Below are 21,821 nucleotides of genomic sequence, written 5' to 3' on the forward strand. Positions count from 1 at the left end.
CAATTAGAAATCATAATCCTGTCACATAAATCCAAATCTTCTTACCTAAGCTCTTACATCATTAGGAGTCATAATCAAAGGCCACATGCCACGTGACCAAGGATCAAGATATGTGGTGGTTTTGTTTTTTAATTAAATTAAATTAATGGGCCAAGTCTTAGAGCAGTAGGTAAAGTTAGATTCTTTATACCAAATGGCCACAGTTTTCTCGGCTAGCTGAAATGCAACCATTTACCAAGATATATTAAAGTTGTCACCTATTTATATATTGTGAATTTAACATTCATATTTACCTTAAATTAAAACTAAAAATATATTTGAAACTAGTCAATCAATACACATATTCTAGCTACTACCAAATGAAAAGGCATATCAATTAAAATTTAACGTGGCGAAAATTAAAGATCATTGATATAACAATAGAAAAAGCTCCAATAAATCGGATTGAACTTGATCTTCTTAGCTTGAATTCCTAGTACTCGATTGGTTCCTGATATCTTCAATTAGTCTTCTCATATTCTGGTGAGAAGATCCTCCCTCTTCTATTGCTTTATGTGCCATCTTACCAAGTTCTTTAGCTCTCTTTCTTCTCTCTTCTCCTTCTTTCCCTTCTTCCATCACCATCTCTATAGCCTTCTTCAATTCCTCACTCTTTATTTGCACTCCAGACTTTTCTTCTTCACCCCAATGCACCACACTTTGAGCACCAACACTAACTCCAATCCTCAACACTTGTACAACTAACTTCTCATTATAGAACTGCTCCTGAAACTGAGGCCATGTCACCATGGGAACACCAGCACATACCCCTTCAAGAGTTGAATTCCACCCACAATGAGTCAAGAACCCTCCAATTGCAGGGTGGGATAGAACCAACAGCTGTGGAGCCCACCCACGGATCAATAGACCTCGATCTTTGGTTCTCTCTTCAAACCCTTCTTCTTCTATCCATTTTTCTATCTTCGGAGTCTTGTGGCCTGCTCGAACGACCAAAATAAATGGTCTGTTAGAAGATTCTAGAGCTAAAGCAAGCTCGACTAGCTGGTCAGGCTCCATACGACTAATACTTCCTAGACATGCATAGATCACCGAAGCATTATCTTTAGAATCTAGCCACTTCAGGCATTCGTTCTTGTTAATGGAGGGTTTGTTACCTCTCAGGGCCTTCTCTGATACGTCCTTATAGCATAACGATGATGGTCCTACACACCAAACTTTATCTTCTTTGATTTTCTGATATTCATCAGCGTATCCTTGTTCCAACTCCTGAAAACTGTTTATGATTACTCCATATGCTTCGGATTCAGATACCCGAACTTTTTCATGGAATTCTTTCACTTCTTTGGAGCCGGAGGAATTGAATGCAAAAGATAGTTGGGATCTTGTTAGTTCAATTCGATCAGGCAAACCGGGTAAAACAAACGACTCTGACTCACCCACACTTTCATATACCTTGGTGAGGTACAAAACGTGGTTAATCATCTGTGTGAAGCAATTCATTCCATCGAATATAATCCTTGGAATCTGAAACTTTTTTGCTGTTTCAGCTGGCCACTGGAGAAATGTCCCGGATAGTATGCAACTTGGCTTAGGCTCAGAGTTTTCAATGTATTGTTCCACTTGTTGTTGTAGTGAACTTTGGGCAAGGAAAAGTTCTTTGGCTAAGCCCAAATTTGGAAGATCATCCAAGCTTTCACAACCCTCTGGTAAGCCAAACTCTGTAGATGGAAGTGGGAATTCCAGAAAACAGATGGGAAGACCTGATTGGACTGCTTGATCAAGGATTGACCCAAATCTGAGGGCATTGACTGGGGTGGTAACTATGGTGACTTTAACACCATGTTGAGCTAGTAACTTGGCCATGTCAATGGTGGGAATATAGTGGCCTGGTGACATTAAGGGTATGATAAGAAACTGAAGTTGGTTGTCTTGTGGTTTCTCTAAAGCCATTTGAGAGTCTGGCTGGTATGATGGAGAAACTGAATCAAGGTTTGATAAGGGAATGGTGTATGAATTGTAAATATAAATGCATGATCTTTCTCTTTCCCCTCCCTTTTTTTAATGCTATTAATCTTATGCCCTTAATTTTATTTTATTAGATAAATATGTGATGATGCAAGCATGCACATAAGCATCTCTACTTCTGTGGAGAAGGTGTAGATAATTACAACTTTGTCAAGGCAGGAAAGCGTATTTCTTGTATCTCGCGGCAATTACCAATAGAGTCTAGAAGAGTCGTTAATAATCCAATGAGAAATCAAATATCATTCTTTACTAATCTTACTACTCACTAGAACATGACAAGTGTCAAAATCAAGAAAAAAAAAAATAAGAAAGATAATTAGTGGATTTCACTTGTCATTATTTTATAGGAGTATATTAAGTAGGAACAAAATATAGGAAGAACTAGTAGATAATCTTTAAGTATAGCTCAACCTATTGATACTCCCTAGGTTAGATAATTTACAAATAAACATTTTTCCAGGGGCATTTAGGAAAGTTTCCATTTATTTATGTTTTTGTATTGGAGAAGGATTTCAATCCGTCTAGTATAAATAGGATATTGTTTCTTATGTTTTTCATTCAGTTTTTCAGATTTGGTTCAATAAGATACTTGGAGATTAAGTAATTTTCTCATAATTATTTTCATCTTCTGTTCGTTTTTAGAGAAAAGAAAATGGAAGAAAATTTCATTGTATTTTCATTCTTTGACTTTCTTACAAAGCAAACATTTATATTACAACTTATACTACACTCTTCTAGCTATCATACACCTAACAAATTAACACCAATGATTAAGTTAACTGTTTAACCAAACTACTAAATTAATTGTGATAAAGTATAATAACATAAATATAACAGTAATGTTCCCCCCTCAAGATAGACTTTGGAAGATGTTTTTTAAAACTATCTTCGTCATTATAGGTAGCATCTTATGTCAAGTAATGGTTTAGTAAATCTGTCGGCCAATTGGTGTGTTGTGGGTATATGCATGAGCTTGGTTGTATTTTCCAAAAATCTTTGTCTTGAATAAAGTGACAATCAAGCTCGATGTGTTTCATACATTTATGAAAGGTTGGTTAGATGCGAGCTTGACTGCCGATTCATTATCACAAAAAACCAGAATGGGTTGATGAATATGAATATTGAAATTCCTTAACAGATGTTGAAGCCAAATAATCACGGTTGTAGCAACAACAATGGCTCGGTACTCAACTACGGTGGAAGATATTGAAACAATGGAATGTTTCTCTAATTTCCAAGAAATCATTGATTCTCCTAGAAATACACAAAAACCAGAAACAAATCTTCTAGCATCAGGACATCTTGTCCGGTCTGAATCAGAAAAGGATGTGATCTTTAAAGAAGGTTCGGACGACAAAAACAATCCTTGACCAGGGTCCTACAAACTGACTTAGCTTATTTACTGCATATGTAATGTCTAGTCTTGTTATAATTAAGTACATTAATCGTCCAACTAATCGTATGTATTGAGAAGTATTTGTTAAAGGTGCCCCATTGAAATTCAATGTTTTACAAGTAGGATCAAATTGGATGATTGACTGGTTTTGCAGCTACCATGCCAATTTCTTCTAAAAGATTGAGAACATATTGTCGTTGAGAAATGTAAATGCCAATATGATGATCTAGTAATTTAAAGACCCAAGAAATGTTGTAACTTTCCTAAATCCTTAAGCTTGAATTTGTTGCTTAAAGTCTGCTGAATACTTAATTTCATGAATATAAGCACATGTTAACATAATATCATCCACGTAGACTAACAAAGCTACATAAGATGATCCTTTACCCTTATAAAATAATGAATAATTTGATTTCGGTTGTGTAAATCCTTGTGAAAGTAGATATGAAGAAAAAGTGGCATACCATTGATGAGATGCCTGCCTTAAGCCATGAAAGATTTCTCCAAGTTGCATAAAAGTGGTTTATCTTTTGAAGTGGGAGAATTACAAATATATTGTTACGGTAACTTCATGTAAACCTCTTCATCCAATGCCCCATTAAGTAAAGCATTATTCACATCCAATTGAATAAGAGACCAAGAATGTTGATCACCTAAAGCAAGCAAAACCTTGATACCAATGAGTTTAGCTATAGAGGAATTGTTGGGTCTAAAAATTTGTTTATACTTTGCTTTTCTAAACATTTATTGTTTTTAGTCTTGAGAGAAAATATTATTGGGTTTATTTGTAGCTTGGACCGAAAACTCATGGGATTTCGGTTTGGGTATTGGGTTTGGGCCTTGGCCTTAGATCCATAGGTATATATTGGAGTAAAAGGCATGTTTTAGAAGACAAGAACCAAGGGTGGGACGTTTTCGGTCAAGCATTAGTGAGGAGGGAAGCCATATTGTAAGGATGGGAGTTCTAGAGAGAGAAACTAGAGAGAAAAAGTGTATGTGTGTGTGAATCTTATGTAACGGAACATCATTCATATCATTAATACATTGAAGATTCATCAAGTTCTTCTTCTTCTTCTTCTTCTTCTTCTTCTCTATTTCTATCTTGCATCATCCACTTAATTGGGATTCCGCACCATCAAGTGGATCGGATTGATACGTCAAGCAATTTTGGAGACTTAAAGTTGGTATCAGAGCTTGGATCGTATCAATTAAATTAGCAAGATCCTGAGCGTTTTTTGATTTTTTTTCTTGAAGGATTTGGCATTTCTGGATGGTTTCGGACAAAATATTAGGGGTTTGTTCTTCGTGTTCTTCATAAAAATGAGTTTTTGATCGAGTTTTGGAGCTAAAAAGGTGAAAAATCACGTTTTTTGGTCGTAACCAACAAGGGCGTGGCAGCGGTTTTCGGTCAGCAACTAGGGTTTGCTAGGGGTTTGCGGTCGGAAGCTTTCTGCGGTTTGCGGTCCAAAGTGTTTACAACCGAAAGAGAGTTTGTGGTGGAGCGGGCCTCGGACGTTTTCGGCTTAGGACAGTTTTCGGTTGCGCACGTATTCGGTCAGCAGTCTCACAAGTTTTCGGTCAGCAACTTCGTTTTCGGCTGGTGCGAGTCTTCCCGGTTTAGTTCAAGTAGCCTTGCATTTTCGGCCTTAATTTTGGAATTTTGACATTTTTGGCCCAAAAATCAATTTTTCGAATTTTAAAGTTTCATTTTCGGCCCAAAGCTTTGACTTCTAATTTTTGACTTCCTAATTTGACTTTTGACCTTAAAAATTGACTTTGACTTCCAAGTTTGACCTTTGACTTTAAACTTTGACTTTTTCGTTTAACTTTCAAAAATTCACATTTGGCTTTTCGATTTGACTTTTCAAGTTTGACTTTTTAAATTTGACTTTTAAGGTTGACTTTTAAGGTTTATAGTCAAAGGGTATTTTTGGTAAACAATGAGTTCCTCAATTAGGACTGTTCACTCTTTGGATAAAACCGAATTGTCCAATTGGACAATTTGGATCGGACTATGTGGTTCGGATATTTGGATTTTTGGATTGGTTTTTAGCAAAACCGAATTATTATTTTGGATTTCGGATTGGTTTTGGTTTATAAAATAAAAACCGAATAGTCAAAAAAACCGAATTACAATTTATTATTTTGTTCTTTTTAATATATATCTTTAATAAATTATAAACTTACTAAATTATTCTTTTAATATATTAAAATTTTTCATCTATTATAATACTTTAATATGTACTTCTTATCAAAAAAAATTTGTCTATAAAGTAGTAAACTATAATATATTTTTCTTGATAGTTATTTATAAGTTTTAGTTCACAACTAATTAAACAATATTTTTTAGTTTATATTATAGAGTAAGTTAATACTAAAGTTATATATTTGTTGAAATGTCTTGATTCTTGAAAACCAAATTGTAAAACACCGATCCAACCGAATTATAATTTGGTTGGATCGGATCGGATTTGAATTTAGTTTGGACTATTTGGATCTACGTTTTGAAAAACGAAATTAATTTGGATTCACTTGATTGGATCGGATTAAACCGATCCATCCAAATGAACACTCCTATCCTCAAACACCAAGGGTAATGAAACTTCATGTTCTCAATCTTGTGAAGCTACAATTAAGTTTCTTCGTGATCAAATCGATATATTAAAGAGTGAAAATGAGGACCTTAAATATGAAGGATATACACTTAGGAAGGCCCCAAAACCCTTAAAATCTCAATTACACGCCAAAATCAAGGACTTCCGAAAACTTCAAGAGGAATATAGCAACAAATGTGTGAACTATAAATATGTTAAGGAACAGCTTACTAACTTGACTGCCGAACTTGATGCATTAAAAGCTAAATATAAAGATGCGGATTTTACCTTTAAGAAATTTGATGTGTCGAGTGAGGTAGTTGCATTGATGATTGAAAAACAATTAACATTTAAAGATAATCAATCTAAGGGTCTAGGGTATCCTAGTATTCCACCTCCCTTCAATGATAACTATACCCCACCCCTTGAAATCATTAAGGAAGAGACACCTACTCGGTGTGGCCAAATCCCTGAACCAGTTTTAGTTAAGACTGAACAATCAGGCCAAATTACTGAGGGTGTTGCTAATAATTCTACTTCATGTGCAGGTAAAGTAGTGGAAGAGGAGGACAAGGAGAACAAAATTAATTCCAATTCTGTTGATTCTATTGATTGTTAAACAAATATCTCCTTAAACTCTTAATCTTGTGCTTCTAACTCAGTTACTTCTAATCAACCTGCTGTTGGTAAATACAGGCCACCAAAACAAGTGAAACAGGACGGCTTGCTGTATGTGTGTATACGAGATTAATAAGAAATGAGGAAAGGGCACGCCACCAGGGGCAGGAAGAAACAACTCCTACATGAAGAAAAAGACATGTTTTCACTGTGGAACGCCTGGACACATTGCCAGAAATTGTTCAAATCGTGCATATGTTCCCTACTATGCTCAAGGATGGCAAAATGCACAAAGAGGGAGATTTTTCAAAAGAAACCCTTCAAGGCCACGTTCAAACAATGGCGACTAGAACACGAAAATGGCCAAGAATCAAACTCCCAAAGTCAAGAAGGGAATGTTTGACAAAAGGCTAAATTCAAGAGATACTCCAGTGAAACCAAGACCGGTTAGTTCAAAGTGCTCTCAACGATCGGCTTCGAGTTCGAAGGCATGCGATATGACACCCAATCGATCGAACAATAATTGGGTTAAGCCTGACTACAAATGGGTATCAAAGGTTCATTCTCTCAAATCTTTAAATGATTCTAATATTTCTTCATCCTCAGTTTGTGATAAGCATGATATGTCATGGGAGAGAGTACCTTGCGTTGATGACAAAGGTCAACCCAGTTTCAAAATGGACTGGATTTGTAAGACCTACTAATCTCGCACTATGTGCTGGAGCAGCTATGTACACATATCATCAGATTTCGTTTTGTTGATAGTAGTTGTTCCAAGCACATGATAAGGGACATCTCTCAACGGTACAACATTCATAACTATGTTTGACAGTATGTGTCTTTTGTGAGAAGGGAAAAAAGGAAAGGATCACAAATGGGGTTTGTGCTTAACGATGTGAAGAATTTTTGGATCTATTCTGAGATTGAAATATGTGTGCTGCTCTCAGATCATCTGGTTGCAATTTCCATTGGTGAATTACGGTTTGAGTTTTCTTCTCGATACTCCTGAGTTTTTCTTAAAATGATTCGTTTTGAAGACAATCTTTTATTTTCTTATAGTTTTTCTTTTGTAGGTATTGTTTGAGAAGTGATATGAAGTCTAGTGCTAAAGTGCAATATGAAATTTGTGTTATGCACTGAAGCCAAATTGTCTAGACTCTGTGTTCAATGTGCTGGTAGGCACAAAGGATTCAAAAGGACTAGACATTGATTGACAATGAAAGGACTAGACAATATGAACTTAGATAGTCTCATTTGGACTGACCATACAGCGCTCGGGTAGATTGAGCAGTGAGATAAACATGGGAACCTGCATGATACACTAAAGGTCATATGTATTTAGAATTGTGGTTCAACATTTCCTCGGTGTACGGACTTATATCCTTAATTCCAGTTCTGATAGGACGACTGGGGGGTTCTAATAAAGTAGGTCCGTAGGAAATTATTTTCTTGCTTTCTATCTGTCAATCATATGTTTCCTCCTCTGTGTGATTTGAACATATCCGACCTAGAATGCAACATATGCAACTCTATTTCTATACATCTTCTTATCTATGCAATTCTTTCTATCTGTTAGCCATATGTTATTACCTCTGCGTGATCGGAAGATCCGAAATGGGACACAACATATGCACCCTACTATTTCTCTAACCCTCTATCTATGTTAGTCATATGTTGTTCCCTCTGCGTGATTGGAAGACATCCGACCTGGGATACAACATATGCACTTCTATATCTAACTTCTTTCTAATGATTGTCTACTCACCCTAAGTAAAGAGTTCTTTAGAAGTTCTTGATTACCGGGGTATGTCATGAAGTGGGGAACGAGTCACACCCCAAAACCGAGAACGGCGGAAACGTTCTGGGGCGGAGGACGTCATGTAATGTATCACAACAATGCAAAGTAGTAAACAAAGCAACAACATCATCCATTGCATAAATAGTATAATTTTAATTACATTTGAGTTCTTTCATAGTATAATTCTACAAAATGAATATTCAAAAATAAAAGACGAGTCTTGATTTCTCCGTCTTCACAGAACCTGGTGGTCGTACCTGTCTATCCGTATCCTGGGAATACAAGTTATTTTGAAAGCGAGTATCAGCAATAATGCTGGTGAGTTCATAAGTACTTATGTGACTTTGATTTGTAAAGCTGTAAAGAAAACCTGTAAATGTATGAAGGAAAGTTTGTACCAACGAACATGTTTGCAAGTAATTGTAAACGTTTGAAAACCTTAGAAAATCCCATGTTTTCTACTAGTATAAATTGTAGTCTTCTACCAAGACTTAACTGTTTTGAATGATTGCTTCAGAAATCCAATATTTGTTTATAAGTGGGTGGTAGTTTAAAAGACCCAAAGATGTACTACCATGATGTTTTTCATGTCTAAAATAGTAGATTTGTGTACAATTATAACTGTTAAGGTATATGATAAATCCGTAAATCAACGTGTTTTTAATACTCCATGTGAGTTTTATAACCATACTATTGACACTGATGGCCTGTAACAACGTTCTTCAGGTGTTGGAATGTTATGACATTTGTCACCCCAGACCTGCCGGTCTAACTGTAGCTAACAGTTTAGGTGCGGGATTGTCAATCCCGTATAGATCTATACACAAGTATCACGCTCCCCCTCCAAGGGATTATGGTATATAATACAGGACTTAAAATGCATACTCGAACGTACGTGAAGCTGAAATGTCTCACAATTCTTAGTATTAAATAGATTTACATATGAAAGTCCATTTTGTTTTGTATATGAATATACCTTCTTGATATGGTACTTGTAGTATATAAAATGTTATGAATATCTAGTATACTATCTCATGTAATTGTATTCCTTAATATGGTATGTCTTGAAGTTGTATACTTCTGTAATTGTATGTCTTAAGATTGTATGCCTTTTTAATCGTATATAATTGTATCTCTTCGCATAGTATGTAATGTATTTGTATTGACTCATGAATAGACTGAATCTTGTATAACTCCTGGTACTTGGAATGGTAAATAGTATGTCTTAACTATACCTATTATAGTTATTGATAATGTGTGTGTATAATTCGAAATATGCCTTTGCTACTCAAAGGTACTGAACGAACTGACGGAAACTTTTATGTCTATATATGTACATATATATATATATATATATATATATATATATATATATATATATATATATATATATATATATATATATATATAACTAATATTTAGACGACATTCGGATGAATAACCGATGCCCTAAGGCCACATCCCAACGAGGAAAAGGAAATAAAGCGAGCTAGCCGTCCTAAGTCCTTCAAACATTACTTATATAAGTATACATATATAGGCAAGCAAAAAAATATAAAAGAAGTTTTGTAAAACCTTTGAAAAGTTTAATAAATAAGAAATGATGACTTGATGTCAGTTTATAAAATGATTTGAAAGCAGTTTGTTTGATAAGAACAGTTTTAAATATAAGAAGACTTTTGTTAGAAACATGATTCTAACAGCGTTTGAAAAGAATCATAAGGTATGTAAGACAGTTTGATAAAGAGTTTTTAACATGTATAAATGTTTGTCGTAAACTATTATAGTTTTTCCAAAAGTTCGTTTCATTTGTATAGTAACCCTAGTGTAATGCTCACTTGTTATGAAATGTGTAACTTTTTGTGGTGACATAATGAACACTTGAACTCGAGGTATAAATAAACTGTTTGATTCGTATAAGTATAACAACATATTTAATTTCGATATATATCAGACGATATCGTGTTATGTTTTCCGTATGAAAGATTCCACATAATGGTTGTGAATCACATATGATTTACTTGATAAAAATGAGTATTTAGTGAATCTTTGAGTTACACATGATAAAAATCGTGTGTTTACTTGTATTCCCCCCCTCAAAAGTGTATATTAAAACAATATTGATAAAAATGTAGATTTTAGGGGTATGAACTCACCGATGAAGGCGTGTGATTTGAAGAAAACGAGATTTTCCCGGGCGGCACCTCGACCGGAAAATGACGAGATTTTCGGGAATCTCGGGGCTTCGGACTTTCGTCGGGGCTTGGATATGAAACCGGGAAGTCGGGATGTTGTCGGCACGAAAAACGAGGCGAAAATGAGAGAGAATTGAAGCATTTGTGTGAAAATAGCCGGCACCTTCGCAATCTATTTATAGAGGCTGGAGGTCCTCGATACGCGGGGCGTACTCCGAGGGTACGCGGGGCGTTCATTTGCGTCACTGCTTACCGCATCCTCGGGCAAAGTTCTAGTCGACGTGGCTGATCCGGAGCCTTGTATCCGAGTATGCAGGGCGTACTCCTTCGGATAAGACTTTGAAGTGCGTGCCAAGAACTTCTAAAATGCGTAACTTTCGCATACGAGCTTCGTTTTTGACGTTCTTTATATCCACGCGAAGGTGAGAAAATACTCTACAACTTTCATTTAGACTCCATCGGCTAATTTTGACTTTATTTTTAATTATATTTTAAATAATAGGTCGGGACACGATAACTTCGTTAAAAATCCGTAACTTCTTTATCCGACGTCCATTTTCGTCAGACTTTTTATTGTTATACTCCTATTGTCAGGCTCTCCAACTTTCGTTTAGGTTGTGTCGGCTAAATATCGCTCGATCTCTGTTTCGAGTTTTTAGCTGTCTACTGCTAGGTTAGAAACTTCGGAAAATCATAACTTACTCATACGAAGTCAGATTTGGGCGTTCTTTTTATGCATGATCACGGTTTAACGTAATCTACGACTTTCGTTTAGATACCTCAGGCTAAAACTTATTGTATCGAAACTTTGCGTTTTACGTCTACCAGCGTTGCCGGTTCTCGCCGTGAATTTTTGATTGGTCATAACTTCTTCGTTATAACTCGGATTTTAGTGTTCTTTATATGTACGAAAACCTTGATACGAGTCCTACCACTTCATTTAACCCAAATATGATTTTAGGAAAGTTAATTTTTGGCTTAAATTTGACTGGCGTTACATTTTATCATCTCAAAATATCGGGTTGTTACAAAACATGTTCTAGTACATCTAAAAGTGAGTCATTTAATAGGTTGTCTATAGATCTTGCTGTTGAATTTAAGTGGACAACAATATCCTTGGTCGTCATCAGCCAAATGGTCCATTTAGGAATATAGATCAAAATGTCTTGTCACTTATAATCTGTCAATTTTTCAATATCCTTTGTGTTTAAGTGGATCACAATACCGGTGATTGAGCATATCTAAACATGCAGGTGTGTGCTCATAAATGATATTGAATTGCCTTACAACCTTGATCCCAAATCAGTCTTAAACTTAGCTATTATTTTTGTTTTTGTTAAATTTGTTCATAGTTTTCCTCTATGCACAAATTTAAGGGGGAAAATTAAAAATTTTAAAAATCAAACAAAAATCAGATAATTAAAAATCCAAAAATAGTGTTATTTCTTTTTTAGAAAAATAAAAAATCCAAAAATATTTTTGTTTCTGTTTTACTTTTCCAGGAAATATGAAAAATCCAAAAATATTGTGTGCTAAGTTTTTTTAGTTTTGTTTTTATTTCAAAGTTCCGGTTGTCTTGAAAAGCGAATCAGGGAACTCAAAGGAAGAAGAGACTCAAGGAGACTGTATTAAAACTTTATGAGCCAAGGTTACATCCTTGAAGCAACTGTGGTGAGATGGACTTTTCATAACTCTTTGATCCACATGGACTTTTTAGTCTTTTGTTACTTTTCAAGGCGCAACAATGATCATTGAAGAATTCTCATTCGAAGGAACAAGAAATGAAGATTATTTTTCAACATTCAATCTTTAAACCTCAGAAGCAAGGTGAAGCTTCACTTCAAGATTATGTGACATATTGCATTGAAGCCTTCTCAATCAATTTGCTGCTATCTATGTACCTGCTGAAGTGATCCAGAAGATTCGTTCTCTGTTATTCTCTCTGAAGATTCTCAAGCTGAAAGTGTTGATTTTAAAGAATCCTTACATGAAGCCTCCACACCCAACGTGCATTCAAAGCCAAAATTTTGAAGAAATTCCCAACTTTTCAAGATGAAGTTATTCATATAGATGATTCATATGTTCATCCTGAAGTCGTGAAGAAATTGAAGATTAATGTTGAACCCAAGCTCAAAGTGAAGATTGACAAGAAAAACAAGCTACAATTTTAGGGGGAGTTTGTTGGGTCATAAGAAAAGAAAACTATAAACCAAGGGGGAGATTTTTGGGTCTAAAAACTGGTTTATACTTTGCTTTTCTAAGCATTTATTGTTTTTAGTCTTGGGCAAAAATATTATTCGCTTTATTTGTAGCTTGGACCGAAAACTCATGGGATTTTGGTCTGGTTATAGGGTTTGGGCGTTGGCCTTATGTCCATAGGTATATATAGAAAGACATGTTTTAGGAGACAAGAACCAAGGGTGGGACGTTTTCGGTCAAGCATTAGTGAGGAGAGAAGCCATATTGTAAGGAGAGGGGTTCTAGAGAGAGAAATTAGAGAGAAGAAGTGTGTATGTTTGAATCTTATGTAACGGAACATCATTCATATCATTAATACATTGAAGATTCATCCAATTCTTCTTCTTTTTCTCCTTTTCTATCTTGCATCATCCACTTTATTGGGATTCCGCACCATTAAGTGGATCGGATTGATACGTCAAACAATTTTTGGGACTTACAATTTTTTGGACTTACAGGAATAAGTGTCTAAAAAATCGATGACCTCTTGTTGATTGAAACCTTTGGCAATAAGGCATGCCTTGTAACGCTAAATAGTACCATTAGAATGACTCTTGTTGATTGAAACCTTTGGTCATATCTATTGTTGTTTTTCTTTGTGGTTCAACCATGTTGCTCTTTTTATAACACAAAGAACGTAAAGATAATGTTTCAGATGCATTATTGTAACTTGTATTTCATATTAATTTTCCGTTAAAGACAATTAGACTACTTTGTGATTTAAACAAAACAAAGTACAAACAAAACAATAACACATGATCCATTCACATAGGTCCAACGCTTCTTACCTAAGCTCTTACATCATTAGGAGTCATAATCCAAGGCCACTTGTCACATGACCAAAGATCGAGATATGTGGTGGGTTTTCCTATTGTATACTATATTCTACTTTAAAATTGTATGGGCGAGTCTTGGAGCAACAGTTAAAGTTAGATTCTTTTTTTTTTTTCCAAACGGTCACACTTTTTAAGTAAGAAATGCAACATATACAAAGACCATTTACTGTGATATAACATAGAAATATGATAATCAGTTTATGAGAGTTGAATGTGTGCCCTATTTATACAATATATTTCAAATTGAGCTATAGCATAAAAGCTATAATCTATATTTGATACCACCGAATCAATACACATACTCTACTACCAAATGAAAAAGGTAGATTATTCTTCATGTTATCAGCACGATTTAAATGCAGATAATAACATAGATCACAGACAGAACAAAATACAAAAATCGAATATCTAGGATTGAACACATTCTTAGCTTAATTTCCTAACATCTTCAATAAGTCGTCTCATATTGCAGTGAGAAGATCCTCCCTCTTCTATTGCTTTATGTGCGATCTTACTAAGTTCTTTAGCTCTCTTTCTTCTCTCTTCTCCTTCTTTATTCCCTTTTTCCATCACAATCTCTATAGCCTTCCTCAATTCCTCACTCTTTACTTGCACTCCGGACTTCTCTTCTTCACCCCAATGCACCACGTTTTGAGCACCAACACTAACTCCAATCCTCAACACTTGTACAACTAACTTCTCATTATAGAACTGCTCCTGAAACTGAGGCCATGTCATCATGGGAACACCAGCACACACACCTTCTAGAGTTGAATTCCATCCACAGTGAGTCAAGAACCCTCCTACGGCAGGGTGGGATAGGATCACCAGCTGTGGAGCCCACCCACGGATCAATAGACCTCGATCTTTGGTTCTCTCTTCAAACCCCTCTTCATCTATCCATTTTTCTATCTTTGGTGTCTTGGGGCCCGCCCGAACGACCCAAATAAATGGTCTGTTAGATGATTCTAGAGCCAAAGCAAGCTTGACTAGTTGGTCAGGCTCAATACGACTAATACTTCCTAGACATGCATAGATCACCGAGCCATTATCTTGAGAATCTAGCCAATTCAAGCATTCGGTTTCATTAATGGAGGGCTTGTTACCTCTCAGGGCCTTCTCTGATACATCTTTATGGCATAGGGATAATGGACCTACACACCAAACTTTATCTTCTTTGATTTGCTGATATTCATCAGCATATCCTTGTTCCAACTCCCGAACACTGTTTATAACTACTCCAAATGCTTCAGATTCCGATACCCGAACTTTTTCAACAAAATCTGTCACGTCTTTTGAGCCAGGGTTGAATGCAAAAGATAGTTGGGATCTTTTTAGTTCAATTCGATCAGGCAAACCGGGTAAAACAAATGACTCTTCCTCATCCACACTTTCATATACCTTGGTGAGGTACAAAACATGGTTACACATCTGTGTGAAGCAATTCATTCCATCGAATATAATCCTTGGAATCTGAAACTTTTTTGCTGTTTCAGCTGTCCATAGGAGAAATGTGCCGGATAGTATGCAACTTGGCCTTGGATTCAGGTTTTCAATATATTGTTCGACTTGTTGTTGCAGAGAACTATGGGCAAGGAAAAGTTTACTTCCCATGTCCATACTAGGAACCTCATCCAAGCTTTCACAACCTTCTGGTAACCCAAACTCTGCAGTTGGAAGTGGGAATTCCAGATAACGGATGGGAAGGCCTGATTGGATTGCTTGATCAAGGATTGATCCGAACCTGATGGAATTAACTGGCGTTGTGACTATGGTGACTCTAACACCATGTTGAGCTAGTAGTTTGGCCATGTCAATGGTGGGAATATAGTGGCCTGGAGACATTAAGGGTATAACAAGAAAGTGAAGTTGGGTGTCATGTGGTTCTTCTAATGCCATTTTACAGTGTGGCTGGTATGATAGAGTCTGAAATCTAGGTTTGTTAACGAAATTGTGTTTGCATTCTAAATTTAAGATTCATCCTCTTTCCCCTTCCCCTTTTCAATGTTATTTAAATTTTCTTCCATTTATTTTATAACATTAGTCAGTGATGATGCAAGCGTATACATAAGCATGTAAACGTCTTCGAAAAAGACGCGAAGATAACTACAACTTTCTGTAGTGGCTACTGGCAAAGCATTTTTCTAATATCTCACATCAATAATAGTGCTTGTGAAAGCTTTCACATGCAAGTTTCTTGTGAGTCATCGGGTGGACTTAACTTAGATGCCTTGATAGGACTTCTGCAAAGATCATTTAATCATGTGCGATATACACATATATATATATATATATATATATATATATATATATATATATATATATATATCACAATCACATTAATAAATTCTCCGAACTCTTTTATTAAGATATAGTAACCTATAATTGGGCCCATTCATTGATTTCGAAGCAAAGACACTACTATACCAAATTTTGCTAGGAACTTTTTTTCCTTGAAAATTCCTACGCATTTCCGAGAGATTTCCTAAAATTATGGAAAATGGTTTTCCTCGGAAATTCCTCAAAGGTTCCTAAATATTTCCGAAAGAATTGCTAGGAAAGTCAAAAAAAAATGACAGTTTTGTGTTTAATTAAAGTAATTGCATCCACCACTAATCGAACCATGTTTGAACCTTGAAAAACGAAAAAGCCCCTAAATTTCCGGATTAGCGATGATAGCAAAATACTAATGCTTTATTCAAATTCCGATCTCTTCACGACACGGCCTTGTACGGCCACACACCTGAAGCCTCCTTAAGGTCGGATCTGACTATAATGCTATAAGTATGAAATTTAACACATGAAAGAGAGAGAGTCTTTCTTACCTATCTTCTCATTCTTGTTGTTTGTTTGTTTTGGTTTTTTTTTCTTGTTTTATTGTATGCTTATAATAACTAATAATAAAAGGGTTGGAGATGTAAGTATTAGATACCCTAGGGTTAAATATGAATATTAATTTAAATATAGGCGTTTGTGTGGAGTATCTCTATGTCTATGTATAAATATAAGTTCATTAGACAATGTTCCTTTTTTATGATCAAAATAAAATGGATCTATCTCATCTCATCTTATTTTTCATACTCATTCATCATTAATTTATAATTGTAATAATGTGTTGTGATGTATAGTTAATTAAGATGGTATCAAAGAGGTACTAGATAATTGTCATAATTATCGACCCGTTGATATTATCCAAATTAGTCATATATTTTGGGTTATTATATTAATATTTGGGCTTAACTAATATAATTAAAGATAAAAGATACTTAAAATGTTATGTATTTAATAAACATAGGAAAAATCGTGGCTTGGAGAAAAAGGAAAAATTTGAAGTTGGGGGAGCTGAAAAATACCCAAAAATAGAAAAACATCAAAAATCGGAAAGATGTGTCGCTCCTTTTAGGGGACATACATCGCCTTTCATAAAATCAAAAAACTCGGATAAAGATTTTGGAAATGAAAAAATCGTGACCAAATTAGGGTTAGCGTCACAAACACTTATCAGTCGTGTCGCGAAGTTACACCGACCTACAACACTATAAATAGACGTTTTTACAACCCTAATTGGTGTGCAATCCTTGGGGACTTCTCGCACAATGTTAAAAGGTATATAATCAATGGGAAACCATTTTGGGATGATTTTGATGGTAGATAATTAACTCGGAGCAAATATTTAAAGAATCGAAGTGAGAAGCGTTAGAATATCGAATGTGTTTGCTTAATAATCATGTTTAGTAGATCATTTCTTATGTATTTATGTAGGGGTCAAAACGTTATAGTGAGGAGTCGAAATAGTCTGGGTCTGTAAGGAGTCGAAATCCAAATGATTTCGACTCTCTATGTATTCACAAGGCACTGTTAGATTCCAAGCTAAAATGTTTAGTCCTTTTATTTATTTTTTTCGAGTCTGTTGTACCCTATAAATAGGGTAAGTACTACAATAGAGGGTAACTTTTGAGCACTTCTGATTGTAAAACACTCTCGATACTTTGTACTTATTCCAGACTAAATACGAGCCAACCAGATTATATTTACATCTTGTGTTCTAAACTGTTTTTCTTAGATCAATTGTGTTCGTAACAAAATCTATCACACTTCATTTGCTATCAGAGTAGGATTCATCCAATTGATTGCAGTTTTCTCGTGTTTTTTATATTTTTTTTATTCGCTCTCACAGTCTGAATTAAAAACATGATTCAATTGATTGTTGTGAATTGATTCTACACTCTGCATGTTAGATCGATTGATTTCTAACCAATCTTTGTTTGATTACCTTCTTAAATCTTGTGTTAAATCCAAAATCCTCTGTTTGGGGTCAGAAATGGCATCAACCAAGTCCTCGCACGATGGCCTGGAGTGCCGCAATCGAATACCTGGTGGTGGAGGGCTGAATGCGCTATATGGGTAAGGTTGCGCCCTTTCTAACACCAAGTGATTTTAGATCAACCAGTAGTAGTGATGCTCAACAAGTGGTATCAGAGCGGGTCTTTGAAGATCTAATTGATCTTTGAAGTATCGGTTCTAGATTTGATGATTTTCTACACTAATTATTGAAGATTTTTGGTATTTTGGTGTTTTGGAATCAAGATTCTTGTTCAAGCTACTGTTCATGGAGATTTATGATGTTTGATACTATTGATCGTGGTAATTCCAATCTGATTCTCATTTAATTTGTATTTTTCTAGATCTGATTTGTTTTGAGATCAAAGTCTTCTGATTAAGTTATTTTCAATAGATCCACATTTGTGTCCAAATCACGAGTTCCATTGTTCACTATATTCATTATTTTCGGATCTGATTATTATTCATTTAACCGATACCTATTTATTCATTTGTTCTTGACCCATTATTGCCTATTACTATTCGTTGGTTTAGCCTGCATCTTGTTCATTGAAATCGTGTGATCTGAATCAAGCATGCCGACTCATCTCTAATCTGTAATTGTTGTATCTTAAAATCTTTTGTTCATCTATTCTTGAGTCGTAATTTATGAACGATACAATTATCAAAACCAATTTTGATTTTATTATTTGATTTTGTGTTCAAACTAAGTCAATCTGTTCATTCACGTTCCAATATCGAATATCGAATTTTGTTTCTTGATTGTATCGATCTGTGAAGTTAAAGATGATTTGGAGATTCGACGATTTAGGATTTTTGTGAGTTCCAACATATGTTACGAATCAAGAATAAAGATGATGCATAGTGAAGAACAAATGAATATGGTGATGGATTTGATTGTAAATGGGTATTTGATCTGAAAACAATTTGAAGAAGATGATTTTTGTGTTTGTCAAGTATTGTGTTCAGTTGGTCACACAATCGGATTGTGTGTTAGTTTTTGTTCGCAATCGTTGATCAAATGAAACTGTTAAGAACTGCATCATTTTCCCCTTTATTTGTAACAATTTCGGAAATTGAACTAAAATGGCCATGTTGCTAAAGTTATAGGGACCAAATGCGTAAATTGTTGTTATCTTCCCTATTTATCCTCTGATAAACGAACACAACAACGACTCGTGAAACATGAATTCCGATTCTGAGTCCACTCATAATATGAAGACCGATTCCAAGATCAAACAAAATTCCGAATACCAAGTTAACTCTGGTCAACCCTTCAGATTCCGAGCAATATGTTCAATTTCAATTCCGATTGGTGATTTGATTTCCAAACGATGATGTGAGTTACGATTCCGAGACCAGTTATAATTCTGAAATCTAAGTCCGAACACTTCCACTCCGATTACCTCCTTCAATTTCGATCATGGGTGTTTTTCCGATTAATGAACTGAGTTCCGATTTCATTTTGATGTATTGATTCCGAAAGCAATTTTCATTCAGAAGGCATCCAAATACCAATAACATAATTCCGATTGCGAGACCTAGCATATGTTAATTCGAAAGCGAGACAATTTCAACTTGCAAAAGGTGTCTAGTTTCGTCTTTCTTCCATTATTTACCAGTGGGAAGTTGGCTGAAGATGTTTACATGTGTCAGCCAAGAGGTTTTGTAGATGCAAAGTACCCTAATAGAGTGTGCAAGCTTGAGAAATCCATCTATGGATAAAAGCAAGCATCTCGCAGATGGAATCATTGTTTCGATGAGAAAGTCAAAGAGTTTGCATTTTTGAGAAGCAAGGATGAGTCTTGTGTATATGTCAAGGCTAGTGGGAGTATAGGTGGCTTTCTAGTTTTTTATGCTGATCACATACTACTCATAGGAAACGACATCCCGACCTTGCAGGAGGGTAAGTCCCGCCTTGGGAAGTGTTTCACTATGAAGGATTTAGGAGAAGCTACCTACGTTCTTGGGATAAGGATTTTGAGAAATAGAAGTAGGAGACTAATAAGACTTAGTTGAGTCTCTCGTCTTATGAAAGTATTGCAACCCCAAACCTTGATATGTGCCAATGAGGGAACCTTCCCTGTCCACATCTCGTGAGGTGTTTTGGAAACCTTCTTTTTTGAGACTAGATTAAGGATATGGGTGCCAGTCTCTAAGGCATACCCCCAAAATGAGATAGGTAACGAAGCTCAACTCATCATGGAACGAACCTTGTCTAACAAGGTTCGATTGCGCCACTCAGCTACACCATTGAGTCGCGGTGTCCTAGGCGGCATCAATTGTGAAACAATTCCACATTCCTTAAGATAGTCGTGGAACTCGATACTAAGATACTCACCACCCTTATCGAATCTAAGCATCTTTATCTTCCTACCCAATTGATTCTCCACTTCTTGCTTAAACTCTTTGAACTTTTCAAAGGTTTCCGACGTATGCTTGATTAAGTAGATATACCCATATCTTCTATAATCATGGGTGAAGGTCACATAGAAGCTGTTAGCATCCTTTGTAGTGCATCTGAAGGGCCCACACACATCTGTCTGTATGATATCCAATAATCCCTCACTTATTGGTATGGGGTGGACGATAATCTATGGGAAGCCCACAGAGTTTTCGTCCAAGGCTTACCATGTGGGGGTCCATGTGTTGCTTGTGGGGGTCCAAGGCTTACCATGTGGGGGTCTATGTGTTTCCAGCTAAAAACCCTAGCAGCCTCAACTATAAAAGGAACCCCCCCCCCCCAACCTCATTAAATCGGCCACTGGTTCCTTAGAAGAAACCCTAGCTGATTTATGCCACTCCTTCTCCACATTCTTTGCTTATGGTGTTCGTGACTCCATTAGAGGTGCAATGATTGAGGCACTAAGCTCTTGAAGGTCAAGATCAAGGAAAGTATTACTTGTTACTACTAGTTAACAAGAAAGTTATTCTTCTGACCCTAGTTTGTTCATTGACTCTGAAAATTGTATGCTAGATTAGGGTTCTTGCTTTGGAAAATTGATTTGCATGTATAATTTGAGAAAAACCTAGATCCAAAGCAATTAGGGTTACATGTGCACCATAGGAATATTGTAATGCTTAAAACCCATCGGTTTTACCATTTAAATCCCCAAACTTTCAGCAAAGTGACTGTTTCAGCCCAATATTTTGAAATGTTTACAAATTAAAGGGCTAATGAACAAATTTTTTATTTTTCATGAACATATTTTCTCGTGAACAATATATTATGGATTCCAACAAGTCTTGGCGGTTCGGAAGGACGTATTTCACAATAACGTCAAATTTTTTCGACTATTTTGGATTTTAAACGTCATTGTTTATTCCATTTGTCATGGGGGGAGCACAGTAATTGTTTATCCGATTCAAGATCATTCTCATGACCATTTGAAGGTTTTATAATCACGCTTTTTATTATAAAAAGGGGGAGAATTTGATATGGCCAATCGAAATTGGATTGTGACTTTTCAAATTTGAATATTTTTGATGAAGCTTGTGGTAGCGATATGAAGGTAGCTTTTACAGAGAAGTTCTCGTTGAACTCTTCTAAAGCTTTTACAGAGAAGTTCACTTTGAACTATTCTAAAGCTTTTGAATATATCTAAATTTTAGTGATTTCTCGATCAAGTGACGTTACGAATCTTAAATTTGGATTGTTACATGATATTTTTTGGTGGCTTATATCATTAGCTTATTTGAAGTTCATTGTGACTTGGAGGTGGAGTTCTTCATAGACAGGAAGTGATTATGTTTCTTAATTTCTAAATGGGTTTTTATGGC

General features: G+C 35.6%; 2 pseudogenes; both read right to left on the minus strand.

The window, feature by feature from the left end:
• Window positions 1–288: 288 nt before the first annotated feature.
• On the minus strand, window positions 289–2,098 carry LOC145057887 (UDP-glycosyltransferase 73C11 pseudogene; annotated as a pseudogene).
• Window positions 2,099–13,951: 11,853 nt separating this feature from the next.
• On the minus strand, window positions 13,952–15,717 carry LOC145057889 (UDP-glycosyltransferase 73C11 pseudogene; annotated as a pseudogene).
• Window positions 15,718–21,821: the final 6,104 nt, after the last annotated feature.

The sequence above is a fragment of the Lactuca serriola genome, chromosome 6 (assembly GCF_051521515.1).
Source record: "Lactuca serriola cultivar US96UC23 chromosome 6, Lser_US96UC23_V15, whole genome shotgun sequence".
NCBI lineage: Eukaryota > Viridiplantae > Streptophyta > Magnoliopsida > Asterales > Asteraceae > Lactuca > Lactuca serriola.